The sequence below is a fragment of the Amia ocellicauda genome, chromosome 9 (genome assembly GCF_036373705.1).
Source record: "Amia ocellicauda isolate fAmiCal2 chromosome 9, fAmiCal2.hap1, whole genome shotgun sequence".
Taxonomy (NCBI): domain Eukaryota; kingdom Metazoa; phylum Chordata; class Actinopteri; order Amiiformes; family Amiidae; genus Amia; species Amia ocellicauda.
The window spans coordinates 19,623,749-19,646,248 of record NC_089858.1 but is presented as its reverse complement, the minus strand read 5'-3'; the positions used below and the strand labels follow the sequence as shown (position 1 = coordinate 19,646,248).

The following is a 22,500-nucleotide window of genomic DNA, read 5'->3' as shown; positions in this document are numbered from 1 at the left end:
AGGGGGCAAAACATCTAGCACTGTCACATTAACTCCTTGCACCTCGAACTGTTATGGCATGTGTGCAACATGCATCTTCTTACCGCAGGCTAACGATAGTCGTTGATTCATTGAGTGACTTTTATTGAGGCTGTAACTGTGTTTTATTTTACCATAACGTTACCTGGCTTCAATAAAATGAAATGATGAAGCACAAAGTACAGCCTGGAGGGGAAAAAAAAATGATGTAATGAAGAAAAAGAACGTAAAACACTGGACTGATCTGAATATGAGCACGCAAATGCTGCAGAAGACGTGCATCAGTTCATGCTGACATGTTAGACGTGTGTGTGTGTGCATGTATGTATGTTGGTGTGTATGTGTGGCTACGCTGCTATTCAACACATCACTATGTAGTTTCAACTCCACCTAAAGTGAAAGAACTAATTATGAAATCAAGAATATACTCACTTGCTCAGATGATTATCCATGTGAAATCTGTGTTCCCAAATTAACAGACGCAATTTGAAAACCAGGCTAGTGTCTAATTGTGTACGTTGTTGGTGCCATCAGATGAAAATCCAAGTGACTTGCAGCCCCCTTCGCACTGGATGTGAAAATTGCTCTGGGTTTCACGACAGGAAAGGAAAATATCAGCAGGAATAGATAGACTTGCCTGTGATAGACTGGCTCACAGGGTTATTTTGCCCAAGTGCAGATACACAATCCATTAGAGAGCGGGCTGAATCGATGAGATACGTGCTTGATTGGGTGTCCCTGGCTGTAATAATGTACATCAGAAAGAGGGGATGGACCCTAACTGTGTTTCAACTGCTTTATGAACATGGATCAGCAGCTCTTGCCAAACACTTTCTTGGCTGCTAATAGCAGTTTTTCCCTTTCTTTGTGTGGCTGATAGTAGGTATTTAAAGACAGGAACAGCAAATCAGAGGCGACTTCCTTGCACTCAGATGCCGTCTTCGCTTAAAAAGAGTCAGACACCAAAACCAGTAACAAACAATCTCCTTGATGTTTTGTTTTTTTCTGAACACAGAAGGGAAAAAGAAAGCTCTCACTTTTTACGGTAAGATCAAAATCCTCCAAACATCCCCATCCTTCAAGATTTGGAATCATTCCACATACCTTACCAATGTATCGGTGCAGCTTCTTTACATCTTAATAAGACGTTTTGATTTTTTTTTTTTTTTTTTAATTATTACTGGGTTTTTTTTCTTCTTTTTTCAAGTTACAGGAAACACTTTTGAAAATAATAAAAAAAAAAAAAAAAGGTGGATAAGTTGTCCGTATTTTTCAGATCGTCCTTAGGAAAAAAACGCAACTGTCCATTCCCTGGGGGGGGGAAAGGCTACTGTCTGGGACGGGAAAAAATGACGAATAATTTCTTTGCCAACAAGAAAATGGTGAGTTGTCAAATTCTGCTTCTGCTGCCAGATGTGTTCAATCCCATGCCATTGACATTGCGCTGGTCTCTTCTCACACCAGTAGTCACAGATCAAACATGGGTAGGAATAGGGAGAGATATCCGCTCCTTGTGCCACAGCCAGCCAGGGATTGTGTTGGGAAGAGAAAGACCTGACTTTCACTGATTCGGGATGTTTTTAGCCCAATCTCTCTCTCTCTCTCTGTGTGCTGCTATAGCATTGCATGCCGTTAGATCCGCCCAAACATCTGTCCGTCTAACCATTGGCGCATCCATCAGTGTCACACTGGCTGCCCATTGCAGCGACAACAGCAGACAACACAGAGACTGCGGGGCGCAATGCAAACCCGTGCAACTTCGCCGACACATCAGGCACAACAGAGACGGGATCTGTGGTCCAAAATGCAGGGGATTTTCATTTTTTAATCGCTAGAAACAAAGTGCCTCAGCGGAGATGTGATGCAGTCCTTGAAGTTCATTTACTTGGTTTAGTTCGGAGGATATGGGTAGCTGTAGGGCAATACTACAGTAAATGTAGTACAATATTAAGAAGGAAAAAACACCTTGAAATACTAGCAGCAACTTTTCAGAGAGAAATGAAAACTGTCATTAGATTATATAGGTTATAAGATGTTGGATTTCTAAATAAAAACCATATCCAACGCCAGTGTTCTTCTTCTTTTTTTATTTAATGCTTATTTCGTTGGACGCTGCTATTATCTGCTGCACGACTGAACCTGATTTACGAGATTGAAAGCACAACTGTACATTTAAATAAACTGGGTTTTTTCTGATTTTATTTGTATTGTGCAGCACATGGGGTTCACATAATGGAGCATTAAACCGAACCTATGCATTGTATCTGGAGTGCATAGTCTACGTCTTATATTATGAAATGAAAGCGAGAAGTAAAAAGAAAATACAGTTATGCATACTTCTAATTGTATTATAAAATATATAAGCAACAGTTTGCGCCACTAAGCATCTTTTGGAAACTCTTATTTGTAAAAGCATATATACACGTCGTGTTGTACAGGTGTACTGGGCTTTTGGCAATTAAGCAATTTCATAAAGTTTTTGTTGTGGTTTGTTTATTTCAGGCTGTTGTTTTTTTAAGAGTAAAAAGTTACTTAAGTTAATCTCCTTACTGTTGTCAAACATTTAGATATTACATCCCATGTATAGGTTGTGTGTGTGTGTGTGTGTGTCATTATAAGCACGCACATTTACTAACTTTGATTATGTATTGAATATGGGGAGACACATAAAGAAAATGAATCTTAGTATAACCCATTAACCTGAATAGTCGCACAGTGTTGGCACATTCCTGTGTATGATTAACGTTTTTGATTCTTAAGGTTCTCAAGTATGACATGCACTTTTTCACTCATAAGTATGTCGGCCAATGACTTTTGTATAAAGATGTGTTCTTTTTCATAACGCTAAGTGATTGCCTGACGATATGTTTTTGTGTGTAGTTGTCCTTCAAACCTATTGCATTCATCGAGGTAGTCGCTTTGCTGTGATAAGCCCTTTTGAAATGTGAAGGGAAGTGAGGGATGCATTTTTTCGTTATTTTTGTTTTATCTACAATAACTCGAACTACCATCAAAAGACACATTAGTATAAACTCTCATTTTATGTATTTCTTTATTAAACACACCTTTTGAAATGTTATATTGTAGTTTATATATATATATATATATATATATATATATATATATATATATATATATATATATATATAAGTTTAAAGAAACCTATCGAGTATGGACCCTATCCTTGTATTATGTTTAATTTCAATGTACTACTTATAGTTCTTAATAATGAAAACTATATATATATATATATATATATATATATATATATATATATATATATATATATATATATATATATGTGTGTGTGTGTGTATGAGAGAGAGAAACATCTCCAACACTATACCATGAAGTATAGCATTCACAATGTATCAGTACGCTGTTGCCTTCTTGTCAGATATGATTTAAAACCTGAGTTTTAATTTTACTTCATTCTGTTTTTTTTTTGTTTTGTTTTGTTTTCCCAGTCACCTTGATCTCAGTTGGGTTTGTTTTATGGGGGGTTTTCAGCAGAGCTGGGCCTGTTTCAGGTAAGTGCTATAAAGGGGGACTGAAATGGTGGGAAAGGTCTCACCTCACAATATAACAGTGACGTTAGGAAACCTGAAGTGGACGACATTATCAAGAACAATAATGATAAAAGAATAAAAGTAAAATGAGTAGACCAAATTATGCCCCCTACAGCAGTCTTTGCTGTCAGTCAGTATGTTATGATTAGAATTGGAAAACCTGAACGGATGTATATAATCTAGTAATGTAGTAATTCGTATTTCAAATCTAATGTTTAGTCTAGTTAACAGATCACTACATTTGAATGTTTAGTTAAAAAAAAAAAAAAATCCTAGTTAACCACAATGATATGTGAAGTGCAGGAAATAGTTGTATTGTTCATTGTAATTCTATTAGCCTAAGTGTGCATGTTCTCGTACTTGTTAACTTAATATGAATGTTAATATTTAATATTTTACAGTCTGGTGTGATTTTAGTATGGAAAAGTAACGCAGGGAGATCATAAGCTGTATTAAAACAAGTTTATTAGTAGTTGGGGGGACATTTTTCAGTAGTCTTGATTTACTAGCGCACAGATAACATATGGCAAAATAACAAAAAGGGAAGCTGTCCAACATCTACTTAATGTCTGTATATGTGCTACATATTTCAAATGTAATATGTATAATGAAGCTTGATTCAATAAACTGAACTTCTGAAAAACCTGCCCTGTAATAATTAGTGTTGTATTTAAAATATCCCATTAACCTAACCCTAGGTCGATGAAACAAGTGCACTATGAACAGTTTTAAAACAAGGATATTCAAGTTCATCTGCAGGAAAACTGGAAACAAAACAGTAATCCGATAGCATAAGGATTAGAGAAGTAAAAAAGAAAAGCTTAATTTCCACACTAATCATGGCAATGGGAAGTCTTTATAAGATGCCACAAATGTTGACATTTGGCACGTATAGGTTTTTTTTGTTTGTTTTGTTTTTTTCTTGGGGGGGTGGTTTTGGGTAATGTAATCTGAAATGTAAGAATGATCAAATCATTCAATGTTAGCTAAACGCCTCTATATTTAATTATACGATTTTCAATATTTTTAAGAGGTTTAATAAATGTACGATTAAAACTACACTTATGATTTTAATATCATATTGTACATTTTCCAAGTTTCTGTACTTAAAAAACATAAAAAGAAAAAACGTTTTCTTGGCTACTGCTTAATCTAAACTAAATTCAGCCAACATGTTGCAGTCTCCCTTTTCATTGAGTTCCGCAGCTGAGTCAAGGCAATATCAATCAATATTGCAATACATATGTACTGATGAGTCTGAGATTAATTTATTTACTGTTAATTATGACTTAAAAAAAAAAGAATTTGACTTCAAGACGCAAGAACTTTTCACTTCAAAAAAGCATATTTGTATTAGGTACACACATTTCTAACTGTATGGCTTAATAATAATGAAAGAAATATGATTCAAGGAGTACTTTGAAGTCTATCATATTTTAATTATATATTACAGATATATTTTACATATTTTATTAATCACACCGCAAGTAGTAATTCCTAAAAACATTTACTATCTGACTGCTTCGATTATTGATTTAGCTTCTTATTGCATCTATTACTTTTTGTTCATTCAAAAAATTGTTAGACATGTCTCGTTAAGGTTAAAAAAGAGAGAAAGAGAAACAACTTTTTGTAACTTTTCCACACGCAGTTTTGTTGACTAATGACACTGGGTTTATATTCTTGTCGACTATCATTAACTGTCACCCACATTTAGCTCACTTGTGACTTTTTTTATCTGAATACACATATCAATCTTTATTTCCTTTTTGTTCAGATGCAACGTGGGTTATGCATTGAAGAAAAAATGCCTATGAGATTTAATATTATATAGCCTGTATAGGCTAAAACGCTTTAGCCTATCAAAATTAAAGAACTCTGAGATTCTATCTTTTTACTTCTTAAAAATACTGTAGAAGTTGTTAATATATAGTGGTTACACACCTTACACATGAAAATAACTTTTCCATTCCCATTTATTTCGCAGGCTCATTAATTTGATCTACACACCGGGTTCTAAAGTCTAAAAAATGTATCTCAACCTATTGTCAAAAATAGTAAAACCGACATTAGGACTTATATTTACAGTTAATTGTACATTTATATATTAAACAGGTGCTTTGATTTTTAATTTTTCAAATGTTATAATAAGAACAATCACTATCTATGAGGATAGTCACATGTTTACTTAACAACTAGGTTGCCAGCATATTTAAGCGCATTGTAATAAAGTATACGGGTCTCAGGCATTAGTCATTTTATCTCTGCGAAAAAAAAGTAATATAAAAAGTGATGGCAATTATGCATAGTATTCAACGTAATATTAAAGGGTCCCAAGACAATAGTTTTTAATCTTTTTGGTTGTAGATTTTGTCAGTAAAGGGGACCTGTTTCGGGCTCTTGATGTAGCGCTGTAACATGGGGATGACATTGCTAAATTACTTCATTGCCAAAAGAAAAATATTATAAATGTTCCTGTCTAACCCCACCAATCAGAATCACTTTTACAACGTGAGATAATATCAGTTTTTCCCCCAAAGTGTCCGTGGAGGACGCAGCTTCTTACATTGTAAATTAATCATATTTCTGCTATCCGATAAAATATTCACTCATGGTAATTACTACAGTACCAACTTGTTTTGCTTTGTATTTTAATAATATGTTACCTTTATTCTTATTCAAGCAATCTTTGGTGTTGTTCAGTTATTCGCTCAATTTGCCTTCTCCTTATCCCTGTAATATCAATAATAATATCAATAATAATATTTAAACACTGTTCAAGGTTTTCTGAGATTACTTACTGCAATTGAGTTACTTTTAGTGTCAGGTATACCTGCATTTAATTTGCAAACAATATAAATAAATATTGAGCCAATTGTTTCCCCTTCCCCCGCTTTTTCACACTTTTAATTTTAAACCCCATCTTTAATGATTTACAACATGAAATAGAAAGGCTGATTGCTTTTGTTTTAAATGCCATCTTTTTTGCCATTACCAAATCGTATTTCAAACATATTTCGGGAAAACAGAAAGTAAGTAAGTAAGTAAGTAAGTAAGTAAGTAATAATAATAATAATAATAATAATAATAATAATAATAATAATAATAATAATAATAATTATTATTATTATTATTGCGTGAAATGTAATGTAATGTAATTCATTGACGATTGCAGATTTCCAAATAACTGATAATTCAGAAGTTTAAAAACATGGTGTGACCTAAATCACTTATTTTTTTGTTTTTAACGCAGGGTAATAACACCTACAATGATATTGGGGAACAAATTACATGTTTATTTAATGTTTTATTTAAATGTATTTATTTAAAAATGGTAATTGGCTCTGGCATGCACTGTCTGTTTTATTGTAGAGAATAAATATAAGGCAAGCACACCTTGTTCAAACATAAAGCGTCTCGGTTAAATGCATTTTATTGAGCCTTATTCTGCTGGACCAAAAGGGACGCTTTCAGCAAGTCGAGCCATCTCTCCCCACCGCAATAAAACACCTGTCATGGAGCATTTTTTTTCCTGGGAATTTTCTTAAAGAGGTAAAATGAAATAAGACACACGGCTCTGAATAAGTGGGTTTTCTACTTGTCCCATTCAGTTTGTAATATTTTCGGCTCAAGCCTTTTGGACAAACTAATAGCCTACATCATACGACTTTGAAACCTGGTCACATACCACCGCACTACATTCCCGATGCAATGGGAACAAAAAGCAACAGTGTGCCATGCCAATTAAAGGTGCAATGCCAAGCAGCAACAGCTTGCTTATTAGGTTACCCTCACACCTATAATAAAACGCATTAGTTGCACAGGTTTAATGATTTCCTTTAAGGTTACAGCTCTCTAGTAATGTTACTTATAAGGTAGACACATGCTTTATCCTTCGTTTGTGACTGAACAGTTTGCGTCCTAACAGTTCTCAAGTGGCAATGAAAACCAGCCACATGTCATAAATGGGTGCGCCAGTTTCTGTTGGAGCCGGCGCCTTAAAAACTATTTCGGCGACGAATACATTGAAATAAGTCCGCTTTCAAATTGACCCTTGAGGTTTGCGGAGAATAGAGGGGAATCAGTCCAATTTTGAAGGTAATGGTGCATTTTGATTTTAGACATCATAACATCATTTATATAATAAAATAAAATGAAATGAACTTGTTGCACAAACAGGTCTTATAGAGGCCTATATTTAGAGCCTTCAATCTCTGAAGTAGATGGGAAATATATCCTAAGTACCAGGTTGCATTTCTGCTGTAGGCCTACGTTTCTTTTTATTGTTTTGTTTACGTTCACAAAATCAGTGTATTCAAGGTATGTGGTTCATTACTAATAACACATATACAATGTAAATGTTCCCAGATCCCAAGGCATTTAAATGTTTCCTTTAGTTCAGATACCAGGGCATTGGCAACATGGAGCTTTGTCATGTAAGCTAATCATCCAAGGTTTTTGCCTTTTGTTTTAGCAGCAATTTCACAGTTCTTTGGGGATTACAAGTCAGGATACAAACAGGCGTTTAAATAAAGATCAGTAGGTTTGCAATATTGTATTCCATCCTATGAATGTATTTTGATTGTAGCCAGTATTGCTCTTTTTATGTTCTATTTATATCAGCATAGACGAGTTATGGTGTACAGTAGCAGAGCACAGTTCAGTGCTTTCCATTTTAGTAGACTAGTCGTAGGAAGTGCTCTGGAAACCTTGCAAAGGGGAAGGGTAGCTCACTTTAACAGGCAGAGAAAAGAACACTTTCATTGACTGCAGATGATAGCAGCGAATACTTCCATAAAGCCTTTATTACTGGGTATATGATATAACATCTAAAACGCATAAGGGTTAATGATGGCTGCTGTTCTGAGCATCTTTCCCGAGGGAGTCCTTGCAATAGACTCCTGTGTTGGAGACGGGGTCAGCTGAGCTGTGCCCGGGTCGTGTAGGTCATGTGATAACAGTACTCCAAGACCCAGACTCCTAAGAGACGGAGGTGCCAAACCTATTTTGCGGTTTAGTGTGGAAGATGTGCTTGTGGTTTTATTCTGCTGCTAGGAAAATGGGAGAGAGGAAAATAGGGGGGGGGAAATATATGCAGCTCTGCAGTGCTGTGGTACTGGATGGATATGTTTGCAGGCTATGATCATAGGGGCTTTACATGGGAATGGCTGAGGCATGCTGGGCGTTGATGTGGTACGCACATCTTCATGGGACACTTGTTCTTAGTAGACTGTAAAAACAGACCTAGGGTACAGGCACACATGCACGTGATGAATACTGCAAGGGTTAGGAGAGCTAGGCTTTTCTTGAAGTATGGGAGAAACTTTTAAGAAACATTTGATTGCTAATTCACATTATGACATAGGCCTGCTAGCAGTTATACACATTGCTTAGAGTTAGAGATAGTATGCAGTAAATAATACAGGCATGTACACACACACACACACACACACACACACACACCTATAATCGTAATAGCTTTAAATAGTGTTTAAAACCAGTAAGTAAATGTATGTATTGACTGCCAGACATTTTTAAAGATGTCATTTTGTTTTGTATTACCATGAACAGAAACCAACATCAAAAATACAAGTAACTCAATGATATTTTTCTTGAAGCTTTAGAAAACACAAATCGAAAAATGCATGTTAGGCCGATGCCAAGAAAACCGCATTCAGTGTAACACAGCCAAGTGTAGGTTTGATTTTTATCCACTCCACACTGAGATGCTAGCTTGCAGGGTTGAGAGGCCAAGTGCTGACCACCCCTCTTTCTCTGTCTGTTACTAGGTCATGGAACTCCCTAGCCTCAAATCACAGGGGAGTGGGTAATTTAAGCTCTCCTTGATGTAACCTATACATCACTGTCTTCAGAACCTGCTTCAAAATTAAAGTCTGATCTACAAAGTTAAACAAAAATGAGATAAAAATTGGCAGAGGTCAAAGAGGGTCGAACTAGTCAAAACACTAGCTAGTCTTTTGCTCCATTTGATTTATGTTTTTGCGGACACTGAAAAATTAATATATTAACCCATCCTATTAATTTTACTCTGTTCTCATAGTTTTAAAAGCAGTAGTATGAGGCAAACAATAGAAAAATAACTTTGGAACCATTCTAGCTCAATCTAGTTTCAATTTCAGTCGAATCTTTTTTATTTTCATTTGTTAGTAAAATAATTTGAGGTAACCATCTCTTCCCAATGAATTGGGGAAATACTAATAGTTTTAAAGCTAAAGAAAATAAAAATAAATGAATAAGTGTTTAGGAAATGTGGAATGCAGGCATTACATTCCGATTTATTTATTTTTAATTTCGAAATTATGTCAGCTTCCTGCCCCTTCAAATGAATAAATAACACACAATAACTTTTAAGCAACATAAACCTTATTATGGACAAAATATAAAAAAAAAAAAAAAAAAAACACTGGGAGATATAATACAATTCCAATGTTCCTTCTTCCCCATAAAATCAGTACTATGGTGCGTTAGGTTGGATTTAATCACCCCTAAATAAACTCTGGGTGAAGCTCCCAGCACGCTGTTTCCCATCTGATTTATGGTGTATGGTAAACAGGAATGGTTTCTGGAAGGAACTTTGCTAGCAGCATCTTATATCAGTAATACTGCTTTTAATGAGCAACAGCTGTCATTGTGGTTTCCGCAAGTCTTATGATTCATGTTCTTGCTCAGAAATGATAAGTGGAACAAATGTTTACCTAGATGTGAAACAGAAAAACAATAGGGAAAAAGCTGAGCTGCCAAAATGTAATTCTTTAATGTTTTTGTAATTATTATTATTATTATTATTTAAATGTAGGATAATGGTGACCAATGTTACCTGAAATTAGACATTCAAGTTTTCTGTTAAATAGATGTTGCAAAAATTAATCTAGGCTTAAATAAAAAAGAGTGACTTTGAACTCTTAATACTTGTAAGATATCTTGGCCTGGGTTACTGAAATAACTTGACCCCCCCCACCACCACCAATTTGCAGATTACAAGTGTTGATGATAGACTTCTATTGGATAGGAACAATAAATAAACTGTCCAACCAAGATTAAAATATACAAAATAAATGTTTTTGTAATTTGTAAGTGTTGGGTTGGTCAAAGACTTGAACACATCTGGATCCTAATTTGTTAAATTTTTTCTAATTTGAGGTTTTTGTCCGTATAAATGTATATTTACAATCCAGACCTGTACTGTCAAACCACTATCTTTGAGACATGTCCACTTTTTTGAGTTCTCATTGTATGATTTTTAAGTTAACTTTAATTTCATATGGGTAAATTCATATTCCTAATCTGTACCATAAGAATCATTTCACCTTTTAAACAAGAAAATAAGAAACAAATATATTAACTATTGAAACTGAAGCCAAGTAAATCGCTCATTAAAGCCATATGTCTCCACATGCAAATAGCTAGACAATGTCTTAACTTAATAAGGCAAATGTGCTGATTTACTTTTGCAACTATGTGTTTTGAGGGCATTTGCAAAAATGCCGACAGGATTTACATGACGTAGCCTGCACACTATTGTTTTGCAAGCGATATGCTTAACAATCGGTTCAGGCCGTCTGCATCTGGGTGAGTCAGTTAACCCATTTTTAGTTTTCAATCTATGTTTGTGAGATCTTTACTCCTTTTCTCTACATGGCTAACCCAGTGCTTTTGACACTGCATAGCTGGTCCCCTTCAAGGCACTCTATACTCTAGGCAATGCCTAGCCTTGGTGCACTGTCCAATTTGAATTCATTTCTCTGATTTGTTCAGGATAAACATATTGCCTGACACATGTCTGGAGCTATGATTATAGGGAAGAGCTACTGCGTGAAAATCAGAGCCACTTCCTTTTTCTTTCCTTCCAGTGAATTCAGAAATGTCTTTTCAGATTCAACTCATAATAGGAATGGATGCATGTGGTTAATTTATAACTGGCTTCATTTTGCCCAACATGGTATTAACTTCAGCAATTTACATCCAGGCGTTTATGTAATAATTAACATAGAGCAACTGCTGTTCAGAATTGCAATTGTGCAGAAAAGCCTTCTCTGCCCTGACCGGCACTTCCTTCCTGAATGTCTTGGAAGTCTGGAGAAATACATGAAGCTATATGTGTCATCATTTTTCTTTTCTTCTTGTTTTATTTTAGAAAATGTCAGGCACTATGTATGTCCTGCACCAATCTACAAAATAAAGTTAAAAATGGACATTGAATCAAGGGTAGTTTTGCTTAGAGTGGTCTGAAGGAGAAAATAGATGCTTCTTTTTTCACATTGGTTTTAATATAAGCTAATATTTTCAATGAATTAATTTATTAGCGCAGAACATACATATAGCAGGTAATGGCAAAGCTATCAATATGCAGTCTTAACAGGGTTATAACAATAATTTTAATGATTATAAGATAGGCTGCCAAGTGCAAGCCTGTAATTATAATAGCTCATGATTTGGCAGCATACTTTTATACTGAGCAAAAATGTCAGCTGTTCTCAAAATAATAAGATTCAAAACAAACACAGAGCAATGTGCTGTGACACAGTGGGCTTTCTAGTTTATTCTCCCTTCTAGCACTTTACTCTTAATGGCATTGTTGTAAATAGAGACCTCTTGGCTGCTCAATCTATTGAGAACTGGCGAGCAACTGTTTCACTAAACAGATTCTGTGTCATTGAAAAAAATATGGCTTCAAAATCAGTTACTTTGAAAGCCAAATGGAAGTGTGATAGTCATCATATATGCTGTGTTCTATCTGCATAATATTTACAATACATTCTTGAAACCAGAACACTTTTCTTACTGTTATTTTGTTGTTATTAATCTGATTTAATAATAATACTTATTATTATTATTATTATTATTATTATTATTATTATTATTATCTTTTCCAATTTGGTATACCAAGTTGGACTTTATCTAATGCAATAGACTAGTTTCTTAATTCTTATCTCCTGTGCAGTGCTACAAGCAAAGTATGTATCCAGTTTCCATGTGAATTATTCGACATTTTAATTAGCAAACCTTATTAATTATGCCTGATGTTTTTAAACACTACATCTTTGAGTTGTACCTCCCAACTCGTTAAACATGAAACTCTCAGTAATTCAGGTTCAAACCCAGGCTGAGTGCTAAGGGAGTCCAGGGTAGAAACAGGATACATCACCAATAATTATAATAAGCTGCCTTTTCAAAAATAAATAAATAAATAAATAAATAAATATTGAAGATCCCTGTAGAGACTGAAGGTTATAGATACCAATCATCGGACATTCTGTTGTCACTTCAATCTGCAAAAGCTAGTCCATCTGTGTTTATTTTATAATGTCATTTCTCTAACTTTATTTCTCCCAACACCAAAGGAGATCCATTTCATTAGAGGAACACTGAGATAGATGAAGTTAATGGAAAAGGGTGGAGTGTAGACATATTTCCATTTTGACATTCTCAATATCTTCCGCATTACAAGGGTACTAATTTCTAGTAAAATATGGCTGGGCCAGTTTGCTGTCTTGCATATACTCTTTCAACCCATTAGTGGCTGCAAAGAAATCACTTCAGTTATAATGAAAGGCATGTTAGATGTATGCAACTAAACTTTTGTCACACACAACTCTACATTTGCCAAATTGTGTTAGCTGATAAGCTGAATAATTTTATATTAACTTGACCCTTGTAAATTTAAACCAAAATACAGTTATGTATGAGTGCGTATATTCATGCCTGAAGGGCTTACATTTTGCTTTACAACTCAATGGTTACTGTATACAGTGAGAAGCAGATTTGATCTAAGCTGACAAAATTTTACCAATGCCTATATGTTTTCTGTCTGGCAGTATCATTGATATCACATATGTAATATACTTCTTGTTTTCAGAATTCCATTTTACATCACACCTAAATGCAGGAGATAGGACTGGCAAAATGAATAATGTAAAGATGGCTGTTAAAATATATTTATTTAAATAATTTCAGTAGATTGTGGAATCCAGTCAGGTTTGGGAAAAATCTTTGTTCTGTGGTTCCATTATTAATTATTACTAATATAGTTGCTACTACTGCTTCATCAAGCAGACAAAGTATACAGACATGGTCAAAAGTATTGGTTTTGCATTTTATTCAAATAATGCACCATTTGCCCTGAAAAGTGTTGAAATTAAAAGATCTTTTGTTATCCATACATGCATGTCTTTGGTTTGCAGTGGAACAAAGCAAGAAAACTGAAAATAACTGAATTCTTGATTATTCTGTAAAGACATTCTAAAATGGCCTGGACAGTATTATTGATACCCTTTAGAAGTTATATGAAATCATTGTATTGTAGTGATACCTCAAGCAGACCATTCTCCTTTAATTAGTATCACAGGTGTCTTCAATCGCATTATCACTCATTCAGCCAGTTTAAATGGAGAAAAGTATTCACTCTGTGTCACTGTGTGTATCACACTGAACATGAAAAAGAGAAGAAAAACCAGAGAGTTGTCTGAGGAGGTTAGAAAGAAGCTAATAGCCAAGCATGGTCCAACAAGACCATCTCTAAAGAGCTTGATGTTCCTGTGAGAACTGTTGACAATATTATTAAGAAGTTTAAGGCCCATGGGACTGTAGCCAACATCCCTGGATGTGGCTGTAAGAGGAAAATTGACCCAAGAATGAAGAGAAGGATTGTTGGAATGGTGGAGAAAGAACCTCAAACCAAGAACCAAGCTGACGTTCAAGCTCAAGGTGCAACAGTTTCAAGTCGCACCATCTGTCACTGTCTGAATGAAAATGGGCTCCGTGGTAGAAGACCTCTCTCTAAGATAGAAACACAAAAAAGCCAAAATGCCAAAATGCATGTGGACAAGCCACAGTCCTTCTCGGAGAATGTCCTTTGGACAGACAAAACAAAAGTTGAGCTTTTTGGTGAATCACAACAACTCCATGTTTATTGGAAAAAAATGAAGCTTTCAAAGAAAAGAACACCATCCCTACCGTGAAGCATGGAGGAGGCTCAGTGATGTTTTGGGGTTGCTTTGCTGCCTCTGGCACTGGGTACCTTGAATCTGTGCAGGGCATGATGAAATCAGAACACTATCAAGGCATTTTGGAGCAAAACATACACCCCAGTGTCAGAAAGCTGTCTCAGTCTCAGGTCATGGGTCCTGCAGCAGTATAATACCTCAAAAAGCACCCAAGAATGGATGAGAAGAAAACATTGGACCGTTCCAAAGTGGTCTTCAATAAGTCCTGATCTAAATCCCATTGAACATCTGTGGAAAGAGCTGTAACTTGCAGTTGGGAGAAGGCACCCATCAAACCTGAGAGAACTGGAGCGGTTTGCTCAAGAAGAGTGGGCCAAACTACCAGTTGAGAAGTGTAGAAATTTCACTCAGAGCTACAGATAGCGCTTGATTGCAGTTATTGTCTGGCACAAGGCTGTGCAATGAAATATTAGGTTAAGGGTCCCAATATTTTTGTCCGTGCCATTTTAATTGGTTTTACTATTTAAAGTAATATGTTACATCATAAATCAAAAGCAACGTTTCTGTTTTATTGAATGTGTAATAAATAATGGTGGATACCAAATACTTTTGTCAATTTCTACTTAGTTCAGGGAAAATTTTGAGGTTTTTTTTAAAAGTGGAAGGGTACCAATACTTTCGGCCACGTCTATATATTGAATATAATTCTACAATATTGAAATATTGACAATGTGGACTGACCATAGAAGAAACACACACAAACATAAAAATGAGAAAGGGAGTTATTTTATTTATTTAAAATCAAAGATACCAATAAACAATAAATAAAGTAGTGCCAAACAGTGGTTATCATATATATTTGTATATGATATTTGTATACACAGTTTTGTGTTTTATTTATTGTTCAGGTTATCTTGAGTGGATAAAATAAAAACAAAAAAACACAAAAAAAAAACAGGTGAATTAGAATCAATATAGGAAGATGATGTATGAAATATGTTTGTCTTACTCCAAGAAAACTAAAACTAAATCATATACATTTAATAGAATTTGAGTTGTATTTGAATTAAGCATAAGTCTAATTTCTGTATCTGGTCTTCTTTCTAAATGATTCAGCTGTAAATTGCAACTCCCAATTATTGGTTTAAATGCTAAGTAGGTTGATTATGGACTGGCTACAGCCCTCCTCTGTGGCTTTGCTATTAGGAAGTAATATTCCTTTGGGCTTCCCCAGGCTACCACAGCAGTCTGCCCCAGTCTAGTGAATTGGACTAAATCCATGCATTCAGAGGAAGATAATCATTATCTCATAGTGGATTGGTGTGTGTGTTGGTCAGATGGCCTTCATTTTAGAAAGGGAAATTCAGGGGTCACAAGTCAAATACACGTGCTGAGGGTCAGTAAGCAAACTGGAAAGGGGAACAAAGACCTCACCGAGAGGGGTGTAATCCCACTGGGACTAAATTTGCAGAAGCATATCGGGGAACATAAACAGCACTGCTCTCTGTTTTTACCCATTTGTTAATTGTTTCCTTTTTCACAGTTTTGAGTATTACATCTAACACAGTAGGAAGACAAGAATGGTTGGTATATAGCAAAACAATCGTTCACATATAGGTTGCATATGCCTTTACACAAATTCAGATCTGACTTCCCATCTAATTATACATCCCTACAAAGCCTACGTTAAACTTTGTGATATTCCAAGTGATATGTTCTTTTGTAGCGTAACACCTTGGCCACTTTAACTCCTCAATAGATATTCCAAATCATTCCAGATATTAATGAATTCAGCAACACATATTCACAGTCTTGGGGGTTAATAAGATCTGCATTTACCCCTGTGGTATAATGCTTCCCTGGACTTCATTTTATTTCACAGCAGCAAGGTCTTTCCCTGGAGAGTACAGAGCTCTTGTTTTCAGAGGAAATCCCAGGAAAATTACAGGGTAGGTGCTCGATGCAGTGCAGAGGGATCTCCTTTCCACTTTAAAAGCTTCGTAGCAGCAGAGTAAGACTTTTTTGGTATTCTGTACATAATGTGTATGGTCCAATGTGTCAAGAAAGGAATGAGAATCAGGCTGCTTATTCCTCAATAAATATTAGTTATGATTATGGTTCCCGGCCTCACTTTGGAAAGGCTGTTATTGTAATTGAACTGAGTTACTCAATAGTAATGTGTTTATTTTCTAATTACTGTTGCTTTGCTTCTCATTTTAAGGTTGGTGGGGGATTAGATGTACCTCAGCTTACTTACATCCGTGAGTAAAAATGACCCAATCGAATCTGAAGCATTGTTTCACCAGTACCGCTGACCCATTTTACGTTGAGACAAGGCAAATTGCAAACGCTTGTTTGTTCCTACAGTGGAGATGGATGTTTTGGGTATCTATTAATATCAATAATAAAATCTAGTTCCAATACTATTAAAGTGTACAATACTATATGTGTACTATAGAAAATTGTTATTGTTCAAAAGCACTTCTAATTAAGCTTTATGTATTTAATTACAAATTGAGGCTCACGGGTTCTTTCCATATAATGTGATGAAATATATAGATTCTGACACTTGGGGCATATGGAGTTCCTCCAGACTTCAGCACTTGTTTTTGTTTTTGTTTTTTTTGCCCCTCTTTTCACTGCACGGTCCACAGAGTCCAGGGCACGGAAGGTCACAGACTCCCCCTGCTTGTGTTTTAAAATTGAGCTGCTTATGCCTATTGTAGAGACAGCAACAAACCGATCAGTTAAACATCCCAAAGCCTCTGCTCAGGCTCTCCATTTGACTGAAAAAAACACATCACATCGCTAAATGGAAGTCTCACTCACATCACATCTTATAACAATGTCAGAAAACCTCTACACTCACCAATCGGTTAGTTATTTTGGGGAAATACATGACAGTCAGAAGGAAGTACACAAAAACTACATTAGGTATCAGTCTTTGTTGTCCTCGCCTTTTCAGCTCAAATCAGAGTAAGGCCCTCTGACTGGCCTCTCTAACAAAAAGTATTCTGTGCTCCACTTTAAAACAGACTTGAAATCTAAATGACAATTCACACTACACATGAGTGTAGACAACTGTATGAAATATTTAAATAAAAGAAAGCCGCAAAAACAGAGAGAAAACACTCTCCTTCTGGCAGGCCTGGTCTGTTGGGATTTATTAGCTTGGGATTGAGGTCTTTAATAATATTTACTGTATTTACTATCTCATGAACCATTTCCTCTTGTTATCCATTCTATACATAAACTCTTGCTAATTCTTGAATTTCATTGTTATATGAACTACATTTGATATTAAGAATTAGCAAGAGTTTATGTATAGAATGGATTTTCAGTTTTTAATATAGCCATCAACCCTTTGTCAGCTTATTGCCAAGTAACTGTAAAAGATTGCAAGTCAAAATTGTACATTTTATTTAAATAATTCAGTTTCTCTTTATCACACATTTCAAAAGCACACACACACACATATATATACAAAAAAGCCTTTTCCTTTTCCCAAATTTTTTTTTTCAGTGTTTTTTACACTGCAAATTTTTAATTCACAAAAAACATTTGTTATATATATATATATATATATATATATATATATATATATATATATAGTAATTAAAGCATTGCTTTTTTTATGATTGAGTCTACGATGCTGTGACATGCAGATCAGTTGCAAAAAATATATCCACACAGGTCACCCAGCTGTGGAAGTGATGAAATCGGTAAATTAAGGTTAACTTTCAGAAGGGTGTTAGTATGCAAGCTTTGCAATGGAAGTTAGCCCGAATGCTTAGACTAATTATTTTTTTAACCAGCCGTGTGTGCCGAACTTGCCTGCCAGTTGTGCAAATGCTTATTTAAACTGCAAAACTGACATTCATATGGTTTTCATCATCATAAAAGTGTTTGGGTATGTGCAGTTATGAAACACTATTCTACTGATGGCAGATTTCAGTTATCTTCCTTACATTTTACAGAGCATTGTGTCATTTCAATTAAAAAAATGAATAGTATTTCCTTGTATAATCCTTATTATTTTATTTTTGTTCAGAGTTTCTATGAAAAATGTTTTAAAATTGTAATAATACCTGTCAAAAAATTTCAGCATGTTCTTTAATCCTGGGTTGGGTTGAAGAAATTTGCAGCTGTATCACCCATATATTTTATATTAACTTATGAAATGTGAATGTTTGTCAAAGTTGTTTTCTAATTTAATAAACACATTGGACATCTCAGTGTAGGAACATGAATCAATTAAATGTTAGAATCCTTTGTTATTTACTACATTAACTTCAAGTCATGTTGTTCACTGAAACTGTATTCTTAATCTGATTTAAATGATATTCCAAGCTGTATCAGAATTATTCAGGCACACACTTCATTATAGGACATTGGCCCCTTTACTAAAATGTGCATGTTATATAGATAAGATTACTCACTCTTGGTCAAACCAAAACATGAGAGTTACATCATACTATATATTTAACACACTTCAACATTAATCCATAGATAACATATGTTGCATGATAACTATGTATAACAAAAACAGATTGTGTTTTGCAAGCATTTAAATTTGCTGTTTTGCAGTTATGTGCCAGTTTCACCGCTTAGCATTCCTTTCTTTTGTGATGTCATCTGACCGGTTGCATTCCGTTGGTGTTATTTTCCAGAAGTGAAAGATGATAACCGTATATGCTTGAGAAACAATGGAGCATGTTCTAACTGGTCATCTGAAGGCATTACTGAAATTTAAATAAAACATTATTTTCCAGACTCACTCCCAAATTTAATAATCAAAAGCCTGCTTTTAATAGCATTATCTAGCACAACATGAAGTGAGCGTTTGAGTATTTAAAACATATATTTTGTATCACTGCATTTTGTACTGAAAAGAGGTCTAGCAAAAGCTCATGCATGGCAAATGCTATTACAAAAGTACGATTATTCTTTTATTTAATTGTAAACAGACTGGTGACTTATATTTTCCAGTGCAGAGAAACTGCAGGTAATAACTCCCCTGGTGGGTAAATGATGGGTGAAATTTGTCAAGAACTGAAAATCAGGCCAATTAAATAAAAGCTTCAGAAAAATCCATGTTACACTTAATAATGTTAAATGTAAAGGAAGTCATTTTTGTAAGGAGAAAAGGAATCCTTGATCCACAAAGCTTGTATATTTATTTATAGAAATCTTTAATGCTTAGAAACCCTTGATTTAGAAATTCTTACTGCTAAAATTACATTCAGCACAGTAGTCCTTAGCACAGTACCCTTTCAATAAACAGAGTTCAATTTCAACATTGGGTTTTAAATAAACACAACAGAACAGAAACAACAGATTTATTCTCCTAATTGCATACAGATGTTTAGCTTGATCTGGAATTTGTTAAATGTATATTAAGAAGGAAATCAAGCATGTTTCAATAAATAGATAGGTTCTAAGAGCTACATTTTGAAGACGCATGCATTAGGGGAAGTCTTGTTTTGTTTTGATTTTTCAACCATGGGAGCAACGTAAGACAAAAGTATTAACATCCCCATTAAACTATTCAAAATATGCAGTGTAACAAAGGTGAAAAACGTTTTCCTATCTTAAATGTCTCTGTGGGTTGATGTATGTGTGTATATACACACATATATATATATATATATATATGCATATATATATATAGATCACCATCACCATCACCATCAGGCTATATCAATCCACTGCTGGATGAAGGCCTCCCCAAGATGTTTTCACTTCGATCTACAGCTTCTCTTTTCCATGTCACGCCTGCAAAGTTTATGATTTAATCTTCCCATCTTTTATGTGGTCGTCTTCTAGGCCTTTTGTCATCTCTTGGTATATATGTATGTATGTACTATGTACGTATGTATCTGTGTGTGAGAAAAAGAGTGAGAGAATGCATGATGACCTACACTATTCTCTTATAGAGTTATTGACAAATGATTGTTCCGGTTTAATTGTATTACACGATGATTGTTGTTGTTCTAATCTACATTTTTAAAACTTTTGCATTTCATTTTCCTTCTAATTTGATTTCTGAGCATTGTTTCACACTCTTTAACATTGCTCATTATGAATATATGTAGAAAATAACCTTGACCTGACAGTCAGCTATGATAGTTTGTCATTGTGTATGTATGAATTAATTGGATAAGTGTTGAATTCCATCAATTACCCAGATATTATTTAACCATTGTATGTACAGGTAAACCATATAACTGTGTGAATGTTTTTCCCCAAACATTTAATAATAATGTATTACATTATTGGTGCAATATTTTATATAAGAGTGTGATTTTGACATAATTTTCACTGTATGTCCTTTAGGTTATATAAATTGTGCATGGTGGTAACTTTGTTTCTTTAATGACGTATTGCTATTGCATAACTACTATAAACTTATGCACTTGTCGATATGTATTGAACGCAGCTTGTAAGACCAGATTTTTTTAATGCCACCCAGTACATTTACTGGAATTTATTTTAAAACTAACTATATTAAAACCTAGACAGAATTAATACACTGGGTCAGGTTGTATTTGTACTTAGACTTTATTATGTACTTATCTTGTTGCCATATATTGACATGAACCATATTTTGTGGAAAAATGACTAAATAGGCCATAACCAAATCTTCTTAAACCTTATTGCTTTTTTTAGTATTATTAGCTTTTATAGTACAATGTTTTTTTTTTTTCCTGTTTGTTTTGGTCGGAGACATAGCTATCTGGATGATAGGGGAAGATTAATTAAATAATTAAATGACTTGTTCTCAGAGCTCAAATTGGAAGGTCTTGGGTTCGCATCTTACGATCCCTTGGGTAAGGCTATGGCCGAGAACCTTAGGCATAGCATCACGTACAATGTAGCATGTATAATATGCCAAATCATAAATATCTGAGAATCACAGGGAAATGTAAGGTGATGCAATAGCCAAGCCTCCAGCCTCTATTCTTAGTGTAAAAGCTGATTTGTAATAAAAGGGTTATATTGTGAAGCACACCACCCCTATAAACCCGCAGTGAATATTAGCCAGCCATGCTGCTGTACTTTCCCAATAGATGTGTGAGATGATCAAATCATAGTATGGAAAAATCAAATTTGATCCCTCAATGAGAAGTAAAAAGGTCAGCAGAAGTCGGTAAAATGGATGAAGGCTAATGATTATTTCAACCTTTATTTAATCAATAATCATTTATCCTACAATATTACAGACATAATATCCCCTTTTCCATTAACCTACAGAGGCTGACATGAACTGTATTGTTAAAAATGGCAGGTTTATAGTAAAGGAACAAGCCTTATATCTGAAAGTCATTTAAGGTTGTGTGGTTGTATGAATTCTAAAGACAAAAAGCAGCTCTCATGAACATTATGCATTTTAACTGAGGGACTGAGGTACATCTCAATATAAACTTTTGATATAAAATCATTCACTTGCGCTTTCAGAGTATTAAATTAATTGAAATACAAATGTAGGCTTAATCATAATCAGTGGATCAAGTAAGCGGGCGACATAGGTTTGACAGACATGTTCGGCAATTTAATTCATTAAATAAAAAATGAATTAACAACAAACAAGGGTTGTTACAAAGGGTAGGAAAATAAAGTAATAATATTTTAGACTAATTAATTCATACAGCACAATTGATAAGCAAATGTTTTCATTATGTGTTATTCTTCAGTTTGTAAAAAAACATAATCTTTTCAAAATAAGTAACTGACATGCCATTAGGTTATTTATATTCAGATGATGTTTCTTGTTTGTTTTTCTCTTCACCATTTCACAATGTGTTCATATTATCCAGACACCTGTGTGATTAAAAACATTCTTTGGAACATTGCAGTACATCTTGTTTGTACAGTATTAACACTCATAAAACTAAATATTTTAAAACTGTGTTGACTGGTTAAATTACCATATATTTAAGGTACATTAA

The 22,500-nt window shown here is 34.6% G+C and overlaps 1 protein-coding gene and 1 long non-coding RNA gene across 2 annotated transcripts in view; one reads left to right on the top strand and one right to left on the bottom strand.

The window, feature by feature from the left end:
* Positions 1-1,297, bottom strand: part of tshz3b (teashirt zinc finger homeobox 3b) — a 40,120-nt gene extending 38,823 nt beyond the window's left edge. The window contains exon 1 of the mRNA XM_066713678.1: positions 451-1,297. The gene's annotated coding sequence lies outside the window, so the exon portion shown is untranslated. The remainder of the gene's footprint in view (positions 1-450) is intronic.
* Positions 968-22,500, top strand: part of LOC136758919 (uncharacterized) — a 32,725-nt gene continuing 11,192 nt past the window's right edge. Inside the window, exons 1-2 of the long non-coding RNA XR_010819999.1 lie at positions 968-1,063; positions 1,295-1,400. This is a non-coding gene — a long non-coding RNA (uncharacterized LOC136758919). The remainder of the gene's footprint in view (positions 1,064-1,294; positions 1,401-22,500) is intronic.